Raw genomic sequence first — 6,050 nt, 5'->3', positions numbered from 1 at the left:
AACTCCAAGACACATGGCTAGCACAGAGCAGTCACTCAAGTCATCACACAGTTTAGCCCCTTCCTTGCTTTCTTTTTCCTGTCCCCACCCCCCCGCCTTCTTTCCTCCCTTCCTTCCCTCTGCCTTTCCCCCTTATTTCTCTCCTTCCCACCTAAGTCTTAATTAGACTCAGAAGGCAAACGTCCCAGTTATCTACTTCTGTGAAGCAAACCACCTCCAAAATGTAGTGGCTTAAATGGACATGGCTGTGGATTTTGCTCACAAATCCGTGTGTAAGGCAAGGCCTAGCAGGGAAGGCTCATCCACGTTCCATGCCACACCAGCAAAAGCAGCTCCCCGAAAGGCTGGAGGATCCCCTTCCACGACCGTTCCCTCCCAGGGCTGGCAAGTTCTGCTGCTGAGGATGGCAGACCTCGGCTCCTCTCCACACAAACACCCCCATGGGACCCTGCAGGCTACTTGGACTTCCTCACAGCATGGAAGCTGGGTTCCTGAAGCAAGTATCCCAAGAGAAAGGAAGCATAGGCTGCTAGCTTCTAAAGGCCTGGGAACTGGCCCAGCATTATTGCTGCCATATTTTATTAGTCAAGAACATCCGGAGTCAGACTCAAGGGTCAGGATATAGATCCCATCTGTCAACAGGAGTGTCAACATTTTACCTATAAGATGGATATACAAAAATCAGTTGTATTTCTATCTACTACCAACAAACAATCTGAAAATAAAATTAGGAAGACAATTCATTCACAACAGCATTAAAAAGAAAGAAGTATTTAGGAATAAATTTAACCAAAGAAATAGAAGAATTGTACACAGAAAAAAATCGTAAGATACTGTTAAAAGAAATCAAAGACCTAACTAAAAGATCTAAGTAAATGCTCATGAATTGAAAGACTCAAAGTTGTTGTAATGGTGAGTTTCCCAAAATTACCATCAAAATCCCTAACAAATCTCTATCAAAATCTAGCAGCAGGTTTTTTTATTTTTTGTAGAAAATGACGAGCCGATCCTAAAATTTATATGAAAATAACCTAGAATAACCAAAACAATTTTGAGAAACAAGAACAAAGTTGGAGAACCCACACTACTAAATTTCAAATTTTACTATAAAGCTACAGTAATCAAGACAGCATTGTATTAAAAAAATAGAAGAACAGATCAATGCTTCAGAGTAGAAAATCCAAAAATAAACCTACAGGTATATGATCAATTGATTTGCAGCAAAGTGCCAAGACAACTCAATGCGGCAAGGATAGTCTTTTCAACAGATGATGCTGGGACAATTGGATATTTGTATGAAAAAACTAGGGGATCATCCAGTGTGGCAGCTTTAGCACTTCACCCAAAATAAGAACAACTTAAATTCTCATCTTACACCACGCACAAAATCAGTTCAAAATAGATCCTAGATCTAAATATAAAAGCTAAAACTATACTACTTCTAGGAATTATAGAACATCTTTATGACTTGGGATAAGCAAACATTTCTTAGATATGATACCAAAATATGATCCATAGTAGAAAAATTTGATAAATGGGACTTCATTAAAATTTAAAACTTTTGAGCTTCAAAAGAATATTAAGAAAATGAGGAGATAAAGCCACAGATTGGGAGACAATGCTTACAAATTATATATCAGATAATTATATATCTGACTGAGAACATATAAAGAACTTTTACAACTGAGTAATAAAACAAACAATACAGTTAAAAGAAAAAAGATTTGAATAAACACTGCACCAAAGATACACAAATGACTAACAGGTCCATGAAAAGAAACTCAGCATCCTTAGTCATTAGGGAACTGCAAATTAGACACTCCTACCGAACCAGGCGAATGGCTCTAATAAAAAGATAGACAATAACAAGGACTGGAGAGGAAGGGGGGAAACTAAAAGTTTTCTATGTTGCTGGTGAGGCTGCAAAATGGTACAGCCATGTTGGAAGACACTTTGGCAGTTTCTTTAAAAGTTAAGCATACACTTAGCATATGACGCTCAGGTATCTACCCAAGAGAAATGAACATGTGTATCTGTGTAAAGACTTTTCTGCAACTGTTCATAGCAGCATTATTTGAAATTGCCAAAACTTGGAAGCCATCCTAATGTCTGTGATTTGGGGAATGGATAAATAAAATGTGGCTAGCCTTACATGAGACTACTATTTGGCAATAAAAGGGAATAAAGTAGTGATACCTGAAATAACAAGACTGTACTTAAAAGCGTTATGCTAAGTTAAAGAGGCCAGACTCAAAAGATTCCTTGTTGTGTGATTCCATTCACACAAAGTTTCCAGAAAAGACAAAACTGTAAAGAAAGTGGATCAGTAGTTTCTGGGGCTGAGGGCAGGAGTGAGTGAACGCAGGCATGAGGGAACTTTTGGGGGTGATGGAAATGTTCTAAACTGGACAGTCATGATAGCTGTGCACTGCATAAATTTATTAAAAGTTATGGAACGGTGTACTTCCAATGGATGGTTTTATGGTATGCATATTATACCTTAATAAAGCTGGTTCTTCTTTTTGAAAAAAAAATGCCACAGCAAGGCACAAGCCTGGAAGAGGCCGTGGGAGACTCTGAGGGGCAAGGCTGGTTACAGAGAGGCAGAGTGCTCTGGGCTCAGACCCCCACCCAGAACACAGGCCGACTTGAGCCCCAGGAAGCTTCCTGATCATGCCCTACGTCCCCCAGATTCCCAGGCTGTGGACAGCTCAGGCCTCTCCCCAGGGCCCCTAGGAGGTCATGCTTCACGCTGACACCACCATCCTTCAGTCCGCTGTGCCGGGGTCGTGCTGGCTTCACGCGCTGCCCACTGACCTTCACTGCCAGTGCTGTGTGGCCAGGACCCCCCTCCCAGGAGCACCACAGAAAGTGTGGTGGGCCCTGGACAAATCATTTCACCTCCCTGGGCTTTAGTTTCCTCATCCGCCAACATGGTCCAGCTACCTGCCTCTCTCAGGGATGGGGCATGGGGAGGTAGGTTATGTTAGGGGAGTGAGATGGTGCCTGAAGAACTGATCACAAAGTAAATGTGGTGGGAAATTAAACCACTGAGCCCCAGGGCATCTGGGGAAATAGGAGAGAGACTTCTAAATCGAGGTCCAAACCCCCAGTGCACACGTGTCTCAGTGAGGGAGAAAAAAGAGATGCCCATCCAACCTCTGTCTCATCCAGGGTCCCTTCTAACACAGTTTAGAGGGTTGGAGGCCCAGATTGGGCTTGGATTTCTCTAGCATTGGGGAACTCACTACTTTTATGGGCAGCCCTTGCCTCTCCGAACAACTCCAAATGTTCAAAACGCACTGCCTACACTTGAGGGGGGCATGACATGTCCAGTGACCTCCTCTGGCAACTGGGGCCAGGAGCACTGGGGTGTATCTTTCTCCTCCACCCCCAGCAATGATCTGAAAATTCAGGTTCTAGGTTTGCTTTAGCATGTGTATTTTGAAAAAGTCCCCCCAGACAGATGCAGTGCACACACAGAGAGACTGAGAAGCACTCTCTAGGACACCAGGTCTCAGAGTCTGGTCCATAGACCGGCAGCATCAGCATCACTGGGCACTTGTTAGAAATGCATGTGATTGTCCCACCCTAAGCCCGCTGAATGAAAACTCTGACGTCTGGGACCCACAGGCTCTGCTTTAAGCAGCCCTCCAGATGATTCTCATGCGCGCAGAAGTTTGAGAACCAATGTTGCCCTAGAAAACCTGAAACAGATTTAACCTGAGCCTGGGATGGAGGTGGGTGACCTGAATGTCACCCACTGAGACTTCCAAGTCCCCTCAGCAGCTCTCAGTTTGAAAGCTACTAATCATGTTGCCTTGCGGGCTCATTTTGGCTTCCTCACACAGAAAAAAATTATTTGACAAACAAAACCAGACCTGAAGCTTCCTCTCTGTACTCTCTGTAAGAGCGGTGATGGCAGGTGACAGCAGCCTGTCAATCCCAGGGTGACAAGCACAGTGACAAAACATCAAGGCAGGCCAGGCAGACTGCGTGTTTGCCCCTACACCTGTCAGGGCCTGCCTGGCAGGCCAGCGGTGCCCAGGGCCAGGCCACAAAAGCGGTGGGGGTGGCTGGCGGGGGCCTTTGTTCCCTTCCAGCCTCCAGCAGGCACAGCAGCCCCGAGTAATGACACTGGGGTCTGACAGCCTCCGAGGAAACTTTTTGTCTCACAGCCATGGCTAGTGCCCATAATTGATACGGATCGTGGGGCTGCCACCCTCGCCCTGGCTGGCAATTAGCACTCAAGTTGCCGGCTGTCAAGAACTCCTGGCGCTTGGGGGTAGTGAAGGCTTGTCAGGGTGCTGGGCCCACGTGGCTCATTATGTTAGGGGCACAGGTCCCCTCGCCCTCAGACCCCTTTGATCTCAGTGGGGTGGAGAGGGCAGGTGAGCCAGCTTGTCACTTCTACTCTTTTCAAGAAAGTGGACCAAGGCCACTGGTGACAGCTTCCCCATTCACTTCCCCTCTGGAGTCCCCAAGTCCTGCACAGGGTGACCAATGGGGAGGGCTCTGGCTGAGCTCAGATTGAGTCAGAGTTTGGAGTGGCTGTGATGGTCAGATGGCCTGGGAGGTTGTGGCCTTGGCCACCTCCCAGCCTGGGGGAGGCGGGGGTGGGGCTGGACGTTCCTGTGTGGCCTTGGCAAGCCCCTTGTCAAAAAACTGAGGAGGTAGACCAGATCAGAATTATCCAAGCTACTGGTCACAACCCCTAGTGATCATAAAACTAACTTAGTGGATGAGACAACATTTAAAAAACTGAAAATGGAATATAGAATGAATGAAATGAAGTGACTAGAGTAGAATACAATAGAATAGAATCCAAACAGTCATTAAGGGTAAGTATTGTTTCCTAAAAATTTTGTTCCAATTATGTATGTATAACATATACGAGTGTACTGGGGCGCAGTGTAAAAAGTTGTTCTTATTTTGGGTGAAGTGCTAAAGCTGCCACACTGGATGATCCCCTAGTTTCTAGAATGGGGGCTGAACATTCCATTCGTTCCAGAGTGCGTGGAGCCTCAATTTAGAGAAAGAGGTGAGGAAAGAAGAAGACTCAGAGCACAGCTTCAGGGAGACTCCAGTCTCCTTGGAGTGAAAGGCAAAGGGACAAGAGAGGAGGGCACGTGGGACCCAGTGGGCCAGGCAGAGTCTCATTCATCTCCCGTGGCTCCCACTGCCCGCCCTTGCCCACCTGGCACCGAGGTGCCCCCTGAACACTCCGATAGGTGTTCTCCAAACTGGACTAACGTGGAGGGAGGAACAGCCTTCCTTCCTGTGTGCCCAGCTTCCTGCTGTTTCTTCCTGAGCCCATCCAGCCCAAATGAGTGACATGGGGGCTTGAGGATTTGAAGAGCACGTGCAGTGGAGTCCACAGCTGTGAGGTACATGATGTAGTTCATGTGCACAGAGTGTGACAGCACACTCTAGCAGAACCACGTCGTTTGACCTACACACCGCACCAAAGCCAACCGCATGCAATGAGAGTTGCAGGAACATTTACCGACTGGGGTCATGGGCAAATGAACATTAGTTGGCCAGTCTCTTGCACTTTACAGTTTATAAAGCTCTTGCTCATGCACCAGCTCATATATTCTTCCCTATGAGATCAGCTGCCCCATTCCCAGTTTACTCAGAGAAGTGCAACAGCCTGCCCAAGGTCACACAGCCAGCAAGCACTCAAGCTGGGAGGGTACCCAGCCTGATCCAGGCCCATGGGTCTGTCCCCTACTCCCCCTCTCCTAATGCACAAGCCTCCAGCTCCCTGGTCGGTGTGTGATGCAAAAGCCCTGCCATCCTTCCCCTTTTACACAAGTGCAGCTCTTTTGGAAAATCCCTGTTGAGCTAAGTCAGGTTCGAAGGGGTCCAATAAAGGCTTTATATTTTTCTCTTTGCTATTAAATCATATTTTATTTAAAAGGTTAAAGCCCCACAAATCATCACTAAAGCAGGCTGCCCCACGCTGGCTGGGCCTCTATCCACCAGCCTCCCTCCCTTGGAATATGCAGATGGCCCCGCCCGCCTCCCCTCCCCGCCGCGACACACAG

This window comes from Vicugna pacos, chromosome 11 (genome assembly GCF_048564905.1).
Source record: "Vicugna pacos chromosome 11, VicPac4, whole genome shotgun sequence".
Lineage (NCBI taxonomy): Eukaryota > Metazoa > Chordata > Mammalia > Artiodactyla > Camelidae > Vicugna > Vicugna pacos.
The sequence above is the reverse complement of the archived record's forward strand: the minus strand, read 5'-3'. Positions refer to the sequence as shown.